Raw genomic sequence first — 19,956 nt, forward strand, 5'->3', positions numbered from 1 at the left:
TCGTTCGAGAGATAAAAACATAAGCTATCTACTATAAGTATTTTTTAAACAAATATTCAAACAATATTTAAATATAAAAGATATATCAGATCGGTAAATTCGGTGGGGAAGAATAATGTGGCCCTTAATTTTAGAAATAATTCATTAAAAAGAAACATTGTTGATTCGTTTATTATGATTTCCTTTTTATTAATTTACACTTACAAATTTCTTTTTATAGGTTGGTAACACTTTTACAGACATTCTTGGTATATTATGCTCTGTAACTGTTATTAATAATTTTTTTTATTACATAAGCGGAGATTGGGTTGCTATGCCAATTAATAATATTATAAATAGTATGTAACCTGAGTTAAAAAAAAAATATTTCGATTTTATATTAAAAAAATAAGTATTGATTTTGACAAATTCAACTGGCAAATATCCAGAAAGTTACTGACCCACCCCTATCAGGAATCCAGGCTTATAAGTAAAATTTAACCCTTATCCAATGTTCGATGTAACAAAAGAACTTTTTTTTTGGGAAGTACACACACGATCAACCATACTTGAAACAACAAAATCGTTTGTAGCCAAATCAACGCTCCACTGATAACAGATATGACGTATTAAGAAGCAGAGTGGACTATCCAGCATTGTGAAAATAAAGAATAAAACCAACTCTCTGAAGTTAAAACATTTTCAAAATATGTCCCTTGATAACAGAAAGGTGCGTTTACCTTTTTAACAGCAGTTTGATACAAATCTCATTTGAAATTTACAAATTTACAAAAATTTGTAAAATCTCATACTTACAGAGTTTTATTAAAACCAATGTAGATTAGTCCATACATGTTCCATGAAACTGGTAGAAATCTGCCACGTTATAATTGTAAATTCAGTTCCGCCCACTTCCAGAAATCAGAACAGTTTTCCAAATACCTTTCATCAACCTCAATTCGTGAACTTGCCCAACTTAAAGTAAATGTTGTGAAAGAGATAGGATATAAACGCCTTATCTTTACTACAACATTGGTGTAGTTCCATCATATTAAAAACCAGTTTCTTAAACTATCTCGCAGAACTCAAGAGCCACTTTCTACTAGTAAGGGATAGTAATAAATGGTTTATGAATTGAATAACTACTTTCAAGTTAGATTATAAAATACGATGATAAGACGCGACTCAAGAGAGCATTGGTTTCCAAAAAAGTCAATCGTATGAAGATATTTTCAGGGAAAAAATCTAAGAAGTTTTTCTCGCTACGGTACTATGTTTTTGGAGTGCTGAATCCGAATTTTTGATTTGCCATCTCACCAGGCACCAGTTTAATAAGAAAACTATTTTTTTTTTTTAACTTATTTATATTTATTTTAATGTATGTTCGGCAACCCCTAACGCGATTAGAGAGTGCTTAAATAAAGAAACTCTTCGGTTCTCTGTAAGAAAAAAAAACATAGGAAACCATCAGGGATCAGTTTTACCAAGGAATAATTGACATTTGTAAAATATTTCGTTTCAGGTAGATATTTACACATGTTGGGTACAACAAAATAAGTGGCACTTTTAGCGCACTCTTAGTCAAAAGTTGGTTTCAAATGAAATTTGGATATAATTGTTTGCATTAGATAGGAATTTTTTTTAATTGAATTATTTGTCGTCCAAAAATGCTTAGTTTTCTAGTTATAATCGCAAAAACCTCCACGATCTTGTTATTTTTTTCTATCATTGTTATAAAACCTGCCGTTGAAGGTGTCGAAAACCTGAAATCCGGATTTGACACCGCAAAAGTATATGAATACTTAAAGAAAAGCTTAATTAAAAAAAAGTCACTTACATGAGAAACAAGTACACATTTTCAGTAATAACCAATACAATAATAATAACGAGGTGTAGATAGTTGACCGTAGATTAATGATTGGAGAAGTTTGTCGGGGGGTGCGGTCAGTAAAGAACAACATAAATAAACAAGACCATATTTATTTATTTTATACCGACAAAACCATATTTATTTATTTTATGCCAACTATTCCTTTTCAATGTTATGTTTCTCTAAATGTTGTTATCTCTTTTGTTCTATAGCCCTGATGAAGACCTGAAACTCAGGTCGAAACGTCGGCATAAAATAAATAAATATGGTTTTGTTTATTTATGTTGTTCTTTGCTGACCGTACCTCCCGACAAACTTCTCCAATCAATAATAATAATGTATGATATAATAATAAAATTATGATGCAAGACCATTAGAAAGATAGATTTTAAAATTATATATTTTTCCTATTTTTCACCAAAAAAATTTATAATTCTTAACTACAAAAAATTAATTTCGAAATTATCAGAAAGCGTGGGGCACAGATCTGATGAAGGACTATAATGTATCGGATCAGGCTTGGATTGGAAATTGCACGTTTATTTCATGGAGTTCCTATGTTTATATCTCTCATCTTCCAGAAACTTCATTCGATTGAGGAACATCGGCTTTCGAAACCGATAAAGCCTCGATTTCCCACATTCCTGGAGAGAAAACGCTTTTTATAAGTATGATTATTTTGGGTAACTCTTGATTAATGAAACAACCCCCACGCAACATGACAAATAATTCAAAGTTAATAAATGAATCTTGATGTGCTTTGGAAACTTCCCAAAAACTTGTAAAATCAACTTTTCTTATTTTGTTCTTACGAAAGAGCATTAGAAAATAATCAACATAGATGTAAGGGGGGATATAAGGTTTGAATATTAAAGCTTCAGAGACTCTCAGGTTTAAATAGTCGGTTAATAGACCAGTTGATTAAAAAAAAATAAACAAATAAATATTAGTATTTTCATAATTTATTTTCTATTTATATTTTGAAATTCCAATCAGAAAAAAACGTTTATCTTGGACAAAAATGCAAAAAAACAGATCCCAACCTGGACCACCCTTTGCAAATGGTCTTGTACCATTTGAATTTGAATGCGAACGGAGAGATAAGCACTTGAATGATCAGACAGGCCTCCAGAATAATCAAGGACACAAATCGTAAATATTAGATGATCGAACCCTCATAAGAATTCGAATTCCATTCGTCATTTCAAAGGTCTGCAGCGACAAGAAGATAATAACGTAAAAACTGAATTGAGTTTTCGGAATTCAGTTATTGAAATACTCCTAAATGAATACTATTAAAATAAATAAATCAGCATATAATCCATAGGGAAAATAATCTTCGGGATAATTCGTAAATACCAAAAGTGCTAATTCATATTATTATTGAATTATTAAGAAGATGATCAGGGGTGTGGTCACAAGAAAACAAAAATAGTTAACAACTATATATTTGCTGACATTCCGTCCCACTTTGTATAGCTTAATCAGTGCTAAAAGATAGAAAAACAAATATTTTTGCTCAGGTTCATTTGAAACTGGTGCAATATCTATTATCTATTTTTATACCCTCCTGTACAGATTTTAGTGGGTATTTGGTACGTACATAAAGAAGGTATGCTATATGTATAGCTGGGAGTGAAGGGGTGCAATATCTAAAGTAAACAGTAACAAATAGTACAATATATAGCAGATATTTATATTTTTGCTAAAAAACCTAAGGACAGTCATACATATTTATGGTACTGACCTTAGTAGAAACATTTGTTTTTTGTATCTTTTTAGCCCTGATGAATCTGTAAAAATTGAGGCGAAACGTCGGCGAATAAATAGTTGTTAACTATTTTTGTTTTGTTTTTTACCGCACCCCTGACCATCATCTTCATAATCTAAATTAATACGGTCAATTATTTATATATAAGACATAATTATCACTCCTTTCAACTTCATAGCGTATTTTTGACAAAGTCGTAACTGAAGAGATGGTGTTTTCTCTTAAAAGCCACAGCCAAACTGTTCGGCTTCCAAATAAATTTTTATCAGTTGAAAAATTAAGAATTCGGTTGTGTAGAAAAGTTTTATCTAAAGAGAACTTTTAATAAGAAATTGTAACTTTGAATCTCTGTTTGCCGAAACTATGTCAAATCAGTTACAATCTAGTCAAAAAGATCTGACTAGTTTTGACATTGATAAACGCCCGATCTCTTTTTTCTGTCAATTTGTTATTTACAGTCTTCCGATTTTTACCAAGGGACACTCATACGGGTCTTGCCACTTACCGTATAATACATTTCAGATTATTCATTGATTTAACTTTAAATCCATGTAACGGGCAAATCTACCACTCTTAATTCATATTTTTATGAAATTTTATATTAATTTATTTATTTTTTTTCATTGGCGCGACAAATCGTGGAGGTCCAAGGCCTAGTGCGACATACTTAAGAAATACAACGTGCGTTTCCTGACGTGGTTTTCATAGGGTGGGTCCGTCACTTCCACGTCTATTTTTGTAAGTGCCACCAATGGCTAACGGGCCTCACAAATGCTCGGGGGGAGATTGTGAGTGAGTATTGCATAATTTTAAGCTTGAAAAATTCCCGGGTAGGGCCGGACTCGAACTCACTATCTATGGGTAGACAGACAGGCGCGTTACCACGCTGCTACAGTCACCCCTTACATCAATATCCTTCGAATATTTTCGTTTAGGCTTGTGCATACGTATTTTCCTTGAATTCCTTGTATTCCTCCGTGCATACACCTTGGTTTTGAAAAACCCTCAAGCGATATGAACCCATTTTGTAGGAAAGTTGGAGTGATTTATAAGTGAAAAAAAAGGTCGAGTATAAATTTTATTAAATTACATCATCACCTACTTTCGCTTGCTCGCATACATTTTTATCTTTATACATCTATTTTTCGAAAATAATTTGCCCGATTTGACCTATATTTCGATGAATTACTTGCTGTTCAGTCGAAAATGTTTTATTTCATTATAAATGATTTTTTATCGAATTACTGAACTTTTATACACAAAGATTACTTTAAATTAAATTTTTCAATGTTTTTTTTTTTAAAGAATCTAAACTATGGTCAAAAGAATCCACTCCAACAGAATTGGATATCTATATTGTGATCTAGCTCTAATCCTTACCCATATCTTCTAGCTCTAATCCTTACCCATATCTATGACAAGTTTGCGCATATGTGTCAGATAAACGGCATGAATAAATACAGATTCGGTGGGAGAGTTTTAAGGAAGGATCAGAAAGATTTAGTGGTTCTCAAATTCGGCTAAGAGATATCGATCGGGCGACCTTCAGATTCCACAGGCAAGCAGCCAAAGCAAGTTCATTAGCCCCTACTTCATCTCAACATTTCCCCTTCCTTAACCTTACTCTAGTTCCAATTGTGCATCGAGGAAAAGGAAAAAAATAGGTGTGTGGGCGGTGGAGGGGAGGGAGGGGCGGAGGAGGAAGGAATTTATTTCATTTTTAATAGTAGTAAGATGTAATAAGATGTTACTAATAAAAAAGAGGACGTTCTTGTAGTTTACGTGCTTCTTCAATTAATAAACATAAAAGATGATTTATTTATTTCCTTATTATTCCTATTATTTTTTAAAAAATTAAGATTGTGATTAGATTATTTAAAACTATGATAAATTACGACCTGATTAAGAAAAAATAAAAAACAATAGAATTTTTTTTTTATAAATAACAATTTAAATTATTTCTTATTGAGTAGATATATAATTTATTTTACTTTATTTGATTATGATCATTTTATTTTTCTGTTTATATACATATAGAGATTTTATTTGTTTACTTTTATTTTATTTTTATTATTATTTTTTTATTTTATATTCCTTTACTTATTATTATTATTATTATTCTCTTTTTTAATCTTTGGTATGAATATGTTCAATTACCATATTACACATTGTCCAAGTTTGTGGCGGATTGTAATACTTAACAATAAATAAAGTAATTATCTATGGTGTATATATTTTTATTTCATTTAAAAGTTCCTCACATACGTTCTTAAGAATTCAGACAGAGTAAAAAAAAGGTTGTAACCTTCTCCAATTCAAAGTCAAAATTAAGTTTTTCCTAATTTGAAGACCTATATTTTTTATTGGTTTTTATTAAATAATTAACTATGGCTATATGGTGAACAACGAATTTAGCAGAATAACTATTGCGTTGTAAAATAAGTTCTTGGAATTTTTCAATATTTAATCCTTTTAGTGTTTATAAAATCATGTTTTCTTGGTAAATAATGTTTAGATATTCTAAAAAATGATTAGTTAAGGTGCTTTTATGCATCAGTTTCAACCGAGAATCTTTATCTTTAAGTGGTAGTTTGCTTGTTCAAAATGGAAGAGAAAAAAATTCATTTTCGTCATTTAATGATTTTTTATTTCTGTGAAGGAAAATTCGCGACATAGACGGTCGAAAAAATTTGCATTGTATATGGCGATGATGTCCTAGAAGAAAGCACCGTCCGTAAGTGGTTTTGCTCGGTTCAGAACCGGAAATTTTGACTTGGGGGACGGAAAACGCTTGGGTCATCCTCCAACTGTTGATGATGACAAAGTTCAAGCATTGGTCACAACAACCCTCACTCTACGACACGGGATATCGCAGAAACGCTTAACATTTCTCATGCAAGTGTCTCATAATCGCCAAGGTATAGTCTTCCATTATAATGCCCGTCCTCACCTGTTTTTGCAGACCGGGCAGAAATTATTGGAGTTTGGCTAGGATGTCATCCCCCACCCACCCTATTCACCAGACCTTGCCCTGATTTGCACTTATTTCGGGCCTTTCAAAAACTCACTTAACGGCAAACACTTGAATCTGAACGAGGACTGCAAAACACCCATATAAGAGTTTTGTGCATTGTGCAAAAATCGGGGAAGTTCTGGGAGGACGGAATTAACCAATTACTTGAAAAGTGGCAATATGTAATGGATCAAAATCGGTTATATATAATTAATTGAAAATATTTACAAGAATCAGAAGTTTTTATTCAAATCACCAGTAAAAAACGCTAAGAACGTATTTTACAACCCAATACACTTCATCCATAAAACCTCGTTGTAGCAGAATAAAAATAAAAACTGTACATAAAAACAATTATTATATAAGGCTGGGCGCAAAATTAATCATCTGAACTTTAGAAAGTAACATTATACATAAATAAATTACAAGCCAAAATTGATGAGTCTGCCAAGTATAGATAGGGAGAATAAAAAATGGCGGCTGTTTCAAAGCGATAACAAAAAAATTTCATTCGGAGCTCTATATCTTAAAAAGTAGGAACAACACAAGAAAACCTAAGAGATCATCATTTAAAGAATAGTAAATTTGCTAAAATATGAGCCCTAATAGAGTTATTTAAGTTAAATATTTTTCGAGATATAGCTTTTTAAAAAGCAACGTTTCAGAAAAATGTTGTATGGGACGTACTGAAAGATCAGTAGTAAGTGAATTTATTTTCAAAAATGTATATCTCAAAAACCATTTGACGTACAGATGTCTATTAGCACTCAAATTAAAGCTAGTTTAATGAGCTATAAAGTAGTTTATGATGTTTATCTTCGTAGCAGTAATAGTTTACACGAAATTTGCTAAAATAAATTGTTTTATAGTTGTTCGGATAAATTTTCATTTGCCAAATTTATATTTATATGTGAATATAATAAAAACTACTACTCCTACATAGATAAGTGCCATAAACTACTTTATATTAAGTTAAATTAACTTTATTTTGAGTGTTGGCAGACATATGTGGATCTTATGAATCTAGAGATATATTTTTCAAAAATCTAACATTTTATACGAACAACTAGAAATTGACATTTTGTGAGTTTATTTTGTTAAATATCATAAAAACTACTACTCCTACAAAGATAAACATAATTAGCAATTTTGTAGTAAATTTAACTAGCTTTAATTTGAGTGCTGGTAGACATCTGTACGTCCAATTGTTTCTGAAATGAAGTTTTTCATAAATCAAACTTATTGCCCGAACAACTACAGATCAATTTATTTTAGCAAATATCATGAAAACTACTATTCCTACGAAGGTAAAGGTCATTAACTTCTTCATAGTCTATTAGCTCTTTTAGGGCTAATATTTCAGCAAATTTACTCTTCTTTAAATAACATCTCTTAGATTTTCTAGTGTTGTTGTTAGTTTTTAAAATATAGAGCTCCGAATGAAAAATTAATGTTTTTTTAAAGGTTTCGAAACATCCGCCATTTTTTATTCCCCCTAACTATATTTGGCAGATTCATCAATTTTGACTAGTAATTATACATAGTTTTCATCAAAGTAATAAAAAATTGGGGTTAGATAACTGCCTTTTTATCTTCCCGGCTCTTGTACTATTTGTATTTTAATAAACTTTTTCCTTCCTCCAAATTCTGTTTGTTCAAATGTCCAAATGTTCAAATCTTGGTCAAATAGTGAAGAAGATGAAGGATCGACAGATTCCATAAGATTCGTTACCCTTTCTTGTGAATCATTTGAGAGTACGATTCTATAAAAAAAACCAAAGATATGAACAATAGATACCCCTCCCTGTAATATAAAAAATTGCGCCAATTATGGCCAATAGTAAAAAACAGTTTTCCAGCGATCGCTGTGAGGATAGGCAGACGAGAGAGAAGAGAGCTTTTTTCATCTAGAATCCAAAGAAATTTGTTTTTGTCTCTTGAATTCGAAGTTAAGATGCGCGTGTAGAATTCAGAAAGTGGTTCAGAAAGACGGGTAAGAGAGGACAAGCTCCATATTTTCTTCCAAATCCTGCTGGACCATGATCTTCAAACAATCACTTCAACTCATTCAATGGCCCTCATTCAAAATTCATTAACCTAATCTGTCTCCTCTTGGTTGCTCCCTTAAACCATGTAAACTATTTAATAGATTTCAGAAATGTTTTCTCTTGTACAACCATGTAAATTGTTCAGATTCTTTTTTGTTCACTTAAAGTTGATTGCTTCTAGATGTCTTTCCTACATATGACATTTTCTGCTGTCATCTAATATAAGGTTTAGTACTTACTGATTTGGTTGGTATCTTTATCCCACTGCATATGAAGATTAAGAGAAAAATATATCAGTTGATAATATTCTATCTAGAATGAAGTCGAGACCAATTATTTTCACAGCACATATTATTGCAACATATTAATTGATAAACGCACCTTTAAAGCAATTAAACATCCATAATTACTGTTCATCCCATCATTTATAGGTTCTATTCTTACATAGTTACGCGGTTTTATAATCAGATTATCGTAATTTACTTATACCGTATAATCTCGACGATTATTATCACAACATAAATTATATGGACAGTGGATGTTTTCCTTTATAAAAAAAAAAGAAGATAATAGAACGTTCGCTTATCTATAGGTCAGGATCTGCGATATATGAACTATTAAAAACAAAGAAGAAAAAATTAACGCGCCAAAATGAATATAAAAATTACACCTAGAAACAATAGATAGATATGTCAGACATTTAATTATCTATCAAATACTACTGTTTATCTCAATATATCTGGTACGAGTCACTTATCAAGAGTCATTGTTTGAAAACAGAGTTTATCAATTCTAATATTATGGAAGATTATGAAATACTAAATTGTGCAACACACTAATATTTTATAAGGGTAAAAGTATTTTTGTTTTTTGACAAACTACTTTTTAGGATGCTCAAAACTGAGGTCAGCGACCTTCCATACCGATTCCTGATTAGATAAGCCAAAAAGTAAACGATAAACTTAACGGTACGAAATTATTTTGTGTCAGTCCTCGCACTGTTTCACTTTAAATACATGGAAATATGGTAACATTTATGAGAATTATGAGAGACACATTTAAATGTTTGTTAAATTCTTTTTTAAACGCTCAATTTGCCATTATCAAAAATCTTTTTGAACATTTTTCAGCAAACTTCAAACTTACAAATACATTTTACTTCTAAAATGACTGGAAGTTAACAAAAAGCCCAATAAAAGTAGAAAATCGTATGTTTTTGAATTGCCAAGCCGGTGTACATCGCGTTGTGGGCATTTTACTCACATCTGCCGAAAAATCAAATATAATTATTATTTAATAATTTAATTTTCGTATTCATGTTTCGTACCAATACACAAGAGAAAATTCAGTTTTCGATTAGGAATGTTGACCTGGCTTAACCCCAAAAATTTAAAGTATCTAATCTAAGGATGTGATGGTGAAGACCAGTGTAATTTTGATTATGAGTTTTGTTGTAATATTGATTTTTTTAATAGTTCTAGTCGTAAGTAGGAACAATTTTTTATGAACGATTCTGGAACTTATGTTAAAGCTCGTTTGTTCAATCATGGTCAGCATACAAAATTTAATTTGTAATTATACTAACCAAACTGATTAGTATCCTTTTAAATTATTTCTTAGGAATTTTTATAAGTACTTCGTAACAATATAAATTAAATTAAATGATGAAGAAACTGAAGTGTACCTCGCTAACACGTCAGTAAATTGAGAATCAATTCATAAAGTCGACTCCTCTGAAAGAGTCGTATTCTCAAGGGATTTACAAGAGAGAGTCACGAATTACATGGAATCTGTCAATTCTTTATTTTCTACACTATAGGAAAATTAAACAAACAGAATTCAGATTTCTAAACAAAAAAAAAAAAAGTATATAGAATTTAAAAGAATCGATTCACTACAAAGAGTGGACCTTGTAAACGGTTGAGTTAAAAGAATCAAACTTCACATCTTTGGTATGCAACGTTAGTCTTTAGTAGAAAGTCACATATGTTGATTTACAGTTTTTTATTAATGGAAACTTAGTTTTCGAAGAAGAATGTTGACCTGGCCTAACCTCAAAAATTTCGATTATAAACTACCAAGGGTGGGAGCATATTGTATACTGCTAAACTAACCACAACTATTTATTTGCTTTCTAAACTATTGCTTAGCCATTTATAAAAGTTCTTGCGAACAATATAAATTAAATGAAATTATGAAACAACACAAGTGTTAGATTCTGAAGCGCGATGAATCCTGTGACCAGCGAATATATATAACAGTCGGAAATGTTAATTTCGATAACTTTAGGAGTATTCTATTCTAGTTATGGAACACTAGTAGTATTTTTGTCTCCAAGAAATGAGCTATTTATTCCGAAATTAGCAGCAAGGAGTTAAAACAAGAAATGTGTGTTCAACAATATTTTCATCCGACTACGGTATACAGACATACCAGTACAAATATTTTAGTCTAAGGTATTATAATTGGGAAGATAAAATAAATCGACTTTGTGTGAAAGTGTAAGCTGTGGCAGAGGCAGAGGTTTTTTTATGGAAGAATTGTTTCCTTCGTCAGCGAATGGTGGAATCTCCACGACCCTGTCACGAAAAATGATTGGCCGACAGATAGGGGATGATAACCGATGGAGCAATCGGATCGGCAACTGTCAGTTAGGAACGGGAACTCAACACCTAACCGGGCCTCCTTCTTCAATCATCTTCTTCGGCCCTTTTACTTCTCCTTTTGCCTTTCTCTTCCAGCCCCCTCCATACCTGTCAGGCCGTGTCTACCTCGTCCAATTAGGAACTTTAACAGGTGAGCAGTTAGACGGGTCGTTTGTAATACTCGAGCGATGGTAATCGTCCATTGACAAGTCGTTCAATTTGAAATACAGCGCCTCAAATATATGTTAAAATACTATACAAAGATTGTTACAACGCTATAAATCACTTTTAGATAACAAATAAAACGCTTAACAAGAAAAAAAACATATTTGATATGATAAATGATACATATTACTACTTTAACAAACAAAGGCGTGGAGGCCCCAAAGGTTTGAAGCTAAACTAATAGCAATCTTAAGGCTATATATCTCTCTCAATTGGACCCAAACAAAATCAAAATCTGCAATGTTAGACAACCAAACACAAACCAACTTTTAGTAATTGATTAATAAATAAATAAAAGACAATTAAACCAAAGGTTCAATACTGAACCAAAAATTCCCGTCTACATGCTTCATCCAGACCCCAATCCACAAGATCAGCTTTGACGCTGTCCTCCTATCTATGTTTTGGTTTACCCATTGGACATTTACTCAGCGAATATTTACTTTTTTTACTAATTGCTACAACATTACACACTCCTTTTATTCGCCACAATGTTATTTCCACAACTACGTACTGAGTTTTCTGCAGTTTCTGCAATTCGTAGGCGTGTAGCCTTCTAAATTCAGACACAAACAAACCAATTAGGATAATAATTATAATTTTTGATATCCTCTGATCAAGTGACCTTAAATACCCGGCAATTGCCTTCGGAATTATTCAGCTGTTTGGAAGAAGTATTGGAAACTTATTAATGTATCGGGGATTCGAGAAACAGAAACATTAAAATTAGCGGCAGTCATAACGAATGCGACTTGGCAATATTAAGTTATACGTCATTGTAGTTTCTTTGTACATGTATAGATTCAGTAAGGTGATATATTTGGTTATCAGTATATATTTAAATAATAAATATATATTTTTTTAATTTTGTTGATTCCATTTTTTAGTTTCCAGGCTAATAATATACCTAGAAACTTTGGAGCGCGTAAAAAAATATTTTTGAATTACAATGATCTTTTTCCATCCTTAAGTACAAATAATTTTGACCCATAAATCCATTTAATTGATCTTATTATTAACTTAACTGTACGATAGTTGAAAAGAGTATTAAGAACACGGACTGAACAATTAAAAAAAATCGAACCTTAGAACTCTTTAATACAATAATTTAATTAATTAGTTAATAAAACTAATTAAGTATTAGTAACTCCTTCTAATCAACGAGTCGAAGATTTCAAGAAACTTATATAGGAAGTAGAAAGCATAAGGAAGGTGAATGAACCACAACACAGTGAAACTAAACCTGGACCAATATGATGTTTGGAATTTATTAATATGCTATACGTAAACAGGCTCTACAGAAAATTGAGGAAAATACCTTATTTAATGGTTCTCATGCCCCTCTCTATATATACATATTTATATTTAAGATATTAATAATATGGTATAAAATCTTCTTATACACACTGTTCTCCAGATGCTCTTTCAACTTTTATGGCAGTTCATTGGTTTGGTAGGTTCAAAATTAGTAGAGGTTCTGTTATTTCCGTAAAGAATGAGAAGAAAATTAACGAATCCATCCAGAATTAGCAGCAGGAAATATACTTGGCTACTGTATGTTTACACTACGTGTTTACATCTCATACAGGTGAAACTGAGCAAGTCCAGCGAAAGTTAAAACAGACCAGTTCATTGATATTAAAACCAATTTTGGGTACGTTGACCCTCTACAAGATCATCATATTATAGCAGAGAGTATGATATATTCTGATTAATATATATTACATAGAAAAAACAATATTTCACTTACCTACATATAGAATATAGTAAGGGGAAGTAATGTGATTTGCAAAATTTCGTCATAGATTATTCAACAAAAATACGTTTCTAGTCCCCTAATTCTAAACAACCAAGTCTCGAAAAATGATCAAGATCAGAAGTTCCACTTCATATCGATTTTTCACATTTTTTTCCCTCCATTTTCCTATAAACGCTCTAGCGATTGTGATTAAACTCGGTATATCAATGTACAATCAAATGATCTATTACATCAGCTAGCTACCCTCATTGAAACAGAATGGCAGGTTTTTTTTTTCTTCAGACGCCTAGGAGATTATTAGTTATTGAACGAGAAGCCAGGTTAGAAACGAGTTGGTTTGGGTGGTTGGGAAGTTTATCATGGAAGGATTGGTATCTGTCTCTGGCCAAATCGGTAACATTTGGAACATTTAGGTCCTGATGGATGACTTAATTTGTGACAAAATAAGGAACATTAAGGATTTTGGACAGTAAGGATTGGATACAAGAGGAATTTGATGGCTTAGTGGAGCCCCAAAGATCAACACCTTATTATAAATAGGCCTTATTATAGTCATGGAAATCAGTCTTTAGTAATGGATTGGAAGTTTAGACCGTTTGACTGTGTAATAGTGCGTTTACCTGTCTTTTCAGTCTTGTAAGGGGATTTCATGTCAGTCGTTTGTCTTATAAAGTCTTAAGCAACGGATCTGTTCGACAGAAATGGGTGCGGTATTATTAAAGGATACTGTGGGGCAGGAAGTCATTGGTTTACGACGAAGGGTAACTGTGATTTGGTGGGATTTATTGGAATTTATTTTAATTCTCCATTTTGGCACAATTCATCAAGGGTAGTGATGTCAGATTGAAAGGTTTTGGATACAAAGGAGGGTTATTATTCACTGACGATAGACAAGCGTCATCGGGATACGTAGTGAGGATGGGTTGGGATTTCAGCTATAAAAATTGTATAAAGGATAGGACCAAGGATACTACCCAGAGGTACACCAGCAGACTGAGGAAAGAGTGATGAATAAGCGCTATTGTGATTTATTCGAAATAATCTGTTGGAGAGATCAGAACGGATAATGAGAAAGAATGAAGGGGTTAGGAATTTACGGATCTTGTATAGCAGGTTTGGGTGCCTGACTCGTTTTAAAGTATGGCAGGGTTTAAATCCTTACTCTGAAATACCTTTAATTTTGTTTATATCAAATAATCAACCATCAATCACAGTTTGTAGTAATATAGAATGGTTAAATATTACCTATAAAAGAATTTAATTAACAACTGAAAAAGAAAATAATTTTTAGGCAATTACATTAAAGCACTCGGCTTTATTTTGTTAAACCATTGTATGCTAGGCAGATATATAGTACCTCAATAAACCCCTTCTACAAAAAGTTACTTCAAAAATACGAATTTTTATAGCAATAGAAAAATAAACTTAAAGTTATATGTTCTACTGAATGAGTTTCATTGATGGATGAAAGTACTCTTCCTTATTTAAATTTTTTTAATTTTATTTCATTACATCTAATAACGACGTTTCGGGATTGCCACCCCATCATCAGTTATCTACAAACACATATTCATTTGTTTAAACAATTTAAATTACATAATAATCATCCTATGCTTGCAACAATTAATAAATATACCACGATTCTTTTTTTAAATTAAAAAAAAAATACCTGATTAAATATATTTTTTAATATAACATTTTATGTTCTTCTTATTAGTTTTAAAATGTTAACTATAAACATATTGTCAAGTGTATAAAACATTAATCATGACAAATTTCAATATAATGATAAATAAGGATATTTAAACTCTAATATACCTTCCTGAAACCAGTTATCTTAAAAATGAATATGGTAAAGTTACAATAAGTATAATACTTCCATCTCTGTTCGTATGCCGGACCCTCTATACCAATTTATTTTTACTTCTTGAAGTACGTCAAAGCTCTCTAACACCTAGAGTAGACGTTCCGTTCTACGTCACTTCAAAAGGATACTATAGGCAAGCTTCAATGAAGAACCATATGGCGTTGGTAGCTTTTATAAAAACTCAAAGGGAACTAATTATAAAAAGACAGAAAAGCATTGACAGAGTTCATGTGTTCGAAGAAAGCAAAACGAGCTTAAGTAAACAAAAGAGAAACTGAACAATTCAGTTTTGAACAGTTGGAAATAGTAATTTTAAAAAGAGAAAAATAGTATAAACTAGTAACGATAGAAATCTAAAAGACACAATACATTACTAACAAGACAAGATACTAGAGTCGCGACTTCCTAATATGGTTATCATCAATTAACTGTTGACTAAATCCTAGATCATTAACATTACCATAAAATAACAATAGGCCTTCATTTGCAATACAATAGCGGTAAAAGATACCGACTGAATATGTATAAGCATGTCTACTAAACCATCTATTTTTGTTTTACTTTCTATGAATGGAAATTATGTGGCGAATCTGTTTTAAAACTATTCTCCTATCTATTTATTTTTTGTCTGAGAATGTCGTAAATAAATCCAATTTAATGAATAACCTTTAAATAAAGTGAAGGTTATAAGAAAATAAAAGAGGGGCTTACAATCTAATAAGGATATTTGAATAATTAAAAATTGCATCATTACTTGTTCCAAAAATAAAAATAATAATAATAATGAAGGCCGAAAGAACCCGATGCCGATACTACAAAACGCTCTCTTCATACATCCTTCCAGTGATGCCCCTCCAAACCCAATTCGTACCGTAGAACCTAAATACTTAAACCTATCTACCTTTTCAAACGTATTTCCTTCAATATCTATATCACCGAAATTGTTCGTGTTTCTACTGCTAACCATATATTTTATTTATCGTTTATTAAGATTTATACGACTGATTTTGTATTTTTCAATTTTACTATATAGGGATACTAAGCATAAATATCTTAGTACATTAAACTCTTTCCGAAATACCCTTAATTTATAATTTTGGGATATTAACCTTAAGAAATCAAAAAATAGGCTAGAAAAATAAAACAAAAATAATACCGCCAGTAAAAAGTTTTATGGATGTAACTTCATAAAGGGTAAGCAGAAGACAGCTTTTATATAGCTAAGAGATCCTTCAAAGAATATGATTTGGCTTTATACTTCTTATGTTATGGACCTAGTAATAAGGTAAAAAATTACTAAAGGAAAATAAAGTTTGTATATGAGATAAATAATGTGTTGTTTAGCATGATAGGTATTTAATACTAAAATAAATAAATAAATAAAATAAAATTTGATATATAATGAGAATATGCTAAACCTGGTGTGTAAGGTAGGTGAAAAATGTTTTGTTGATAAGGTGATTGGATTAATATAGATTATAAAAGATAGAAATTGAATAAAATCATAATAAGTTAAATAGTGGATAGAAATAAATAATTTAACACAATATGATGAAAATTAATTAATCGGTGCATAATGTTTCTTAATTTAATTATGTTTTATAGGTAATTGACTATTATATCTTTTGACAAAGGTAGATAGCCTGGAATCTTTTAATAACTCTGCTGTGGCTGATATTATAATTAAGGTAGGAAATTTTATAATTCAGAATATTTAAAAAAAAAGTAATGTTTAAAGATTAAAATCGTTGATTAGTAAATATCCTTATCCTTCGTTGATTATTATTTATCCTAGAGAATAGCCGGAATAATGGAAACTTTGGCTTTGTAAGTGAATAAACATGTTGAGACAAGATGAATTAATAATGAAAAGAAGTTTAAAAAATGCTAAATAACAGTATATGAAAAAAAAAAATAAAATAATACTTGAGTCATTATAATAGAATAAATAGAAGTAAAAAAAGTAATTAAAACCATTTTTTTCGCAGCGATATCCTTGGTATTAAAATTAATACTATTAATACAAACGTACTCTGAGGGAAAGAAAAAAAAAAGGATAGAGCATATATTTATATATTTATCTATATATAGAGCATTTCCTATATATTTTATTTCAATAAAAATTCGGTAAGATCAAAAATATTTATCCTCTCATCTATGTCACGGTACCCACGGATATCTTCCTATTAAAGGAAACAGTAACTTTTCGAAATTTATCAATAAGAAACCCAGGGCTAAAAATAAATGTTCACACCTAAGATTTCCACAGGTGTACTACAATTTTATGTCGTTCAAAAAATGTTTTTCAAACGAAAGATCGTTTTGCATACCAGTAGGTGGACTTGGACAACATATATTAGCTTTTGGAAATAGTAAAAAACACTAATAGGGCTGGTCCTGTCCTAAATAGTGGGATTAAACCCAAAGCTGATTAAGTCGATCAAAGTTTTTGAGGTATTACATTCTATCTTATCTCAGTCTAAAAGACATTCTCTCTGTATCTATTTTCTGGACCACTGACTACCGATCTAATATAAATTTTTTTAAAAAATGAAAAGTTTGAAGATTAAAAAAATAACGATTTATCCCTTAAGCAATTATTTTACAAATATAATCCTTTTTTTTCAATGTAATGTACTGTTTTGCATTTCAAAAGAACGCAAAGATAATTTTGTATAACGTAATGGATATTTTCATTGCCACTTAAGTCGAAATAAATGTATATTAAAAAAAAAAATAAGGATCACAGTTCCTAGGCTTAAAAATTATTCAAATAATTAGATTCGATAATCCATTTTTATGAACAATTAATATTAGTATAATTTTAATTTATTTAGGTCCAATTACTTTCATACGAGTCCTAAGACCAACGCGTGGATATGCAAATGGCTATGATCTTAGTGCACAAACGTAGCACGACCGAGAAACGGCGATGATCGCTTAGTCGGAATATGAGAAAACAAACAGGGAATATATTTCAGTGTCTAAAGTGAACGTTTAAATTCCGATTTTCTGTCAAAGTCTTCAAAGCTATCAAGTTGAACAGGTGGGTGGGTAGTCCTAATTTGTTCATTACTCATTTATAATTTTATTTTTGTTTATCCTTTTTTGTTTCGGTTTTAATCTCAACTTACTTCTTTATTTTTTGTTTTTTAGAATGTTAAATTTTGTTTTCTCGTTTCTACGTTTCTGGTTTTACCTGTTATTCCAGAAAAACTTAGGCCGGATATATGAATAATTGCAATATAGAGGTTCGATAGAATAAATTACAGAAAATATCGTTACTTAATAAGAACACAAAGTGATTTTTTTATACCGATTTTGTGTTTTCATTGGTGTTTCAATGATAAGTATAAGATATAAAATAAGTGTCCAGATGATACCCTAGTACCAACCGAATATATTTTGTATTTATTTGTACCTTTATGATATAATAAAGGTGTTGCAGGTCTAATAGTTTGGTGGCAGAATATTACACACACTTTTATACTTCAGAGTGTAGTGGACATGTCTTTGGAAGGGTTGGACGAACCTCGCGCATGAATACACCGCTTAAACCGACCCATAGAACCCTACACATTTCTACTCGCATGCGCACAAACATGCCTGCACTGTTCTTATGAGTGAATGACCACATTTAAATTCCCGTAAAAAAATAAATCAACATATATCAACATCATTATTGATTTTTGAGGAATGTTTATTGATATCCACTTCCAACACGACCCTCAAGGTTACATATTGAAAACAAACAGAAAAAAATTAACTAGGTTATTAGGTTACGAATCTCTCGTATATTTAGAAATCATATAATCACACTTTGGAAACAGATCGTTTCGAAATCATATTTTTAGACCGCTCTTCTGATGTTCGTCGAAACAGGCATATTCGCTGGAAGAATATTAACTTTATATTTTACCCAGACAATCCTTTAGTTGAAATATGTAATTATAGGACATTATTGCTCTTTCTACATGTGTTATAAAAAGAATCAATGAAGGAAAACAAGTAACAAACAATATATAATAATAATAAAAATATATATAAAGAAATAAGTACAAATATTATATCATTAATTAAGAAAAGTATTAAATTGATATAATATAAATACTGATTAGATGATAACATAAATATTTATACCGATTCTTTCGAGATAGCTCTGGAATTAATAAGTAGTTTTTATTTTTTTTTCGGAATTATGAAGCATAACCGTCTAAGTGGATGGTATACCAAATGAAGTATAATCAATAACTGAATTTAAAAAATATGAAAGTATTAATTTATTGATTCGAGCTTTAAGGGGTCATTACTTGAGGAATATCCATTTACAGGTGGATCTCTTAAATTAATATTGAAAATCTAGACAACTACAACCCATGAATAGTTTGAGGCACTTGTACGGTTTGTACAAGGAGGTTATTCGTTCCTGATCACGTTTAACCACTACGTTTTTCCCCAATTAAGGGTAACCATTTATGAGACTGAACGGATCCCGGAGACCTCCAAGAACCCACAGAATTGACACACAGATACAGTAACGGGACAAATAATTATTTTCTATAGCAGTATTCGAGCCTGCGGAATCTTTGGAGTTATTAGCATACTAAATTAATATTAAAATACTTTTTAAAAAATAGATAGAATTAGTAATTTTCTGATGAAAATATTAAATACAAAAATTATCCATCATTAGTTTATACACAAAGGTAGCTGAAGGTAAATAATATTAATTTCCATTAACTTTGAAAATTCGAAAGCAATTTTTTTCTATTTAATACA

General features: G+C 30.9%; 1 protein-coding gene across 5 annotated transcripts in view; it reads right to left on the reverse strand.

The window, feature by feature from the left end:
• The window catches only part of AdamTS-A (ADAM metallopeptidase with thrombospondin type 1 motif A), a 500,044-nt gene that overhangs the window by 100,507 nt on the left and 379,581 nt on the right, over positions 1–19,956 (reverse strand). The window lies entirely within an intron of this gene.

This window comes from Halyomorpha halys, unplaced genomic scaffold, assembly GCF_000696795.3.
Source record: "Halyomorpha halys isolate HHAL.00 unplaced genomic scaffold, Hhal_1.1 Scaffold928.1, whole genome shotgun sequence".
In the NCBI taxonomy this organism is placed as follows: Eukaryota; Metazoa; Arthropoda; class Insecta; order Hemiptera; family Pentatomidae; genus Halyomorpha; species Halyomorpha halys.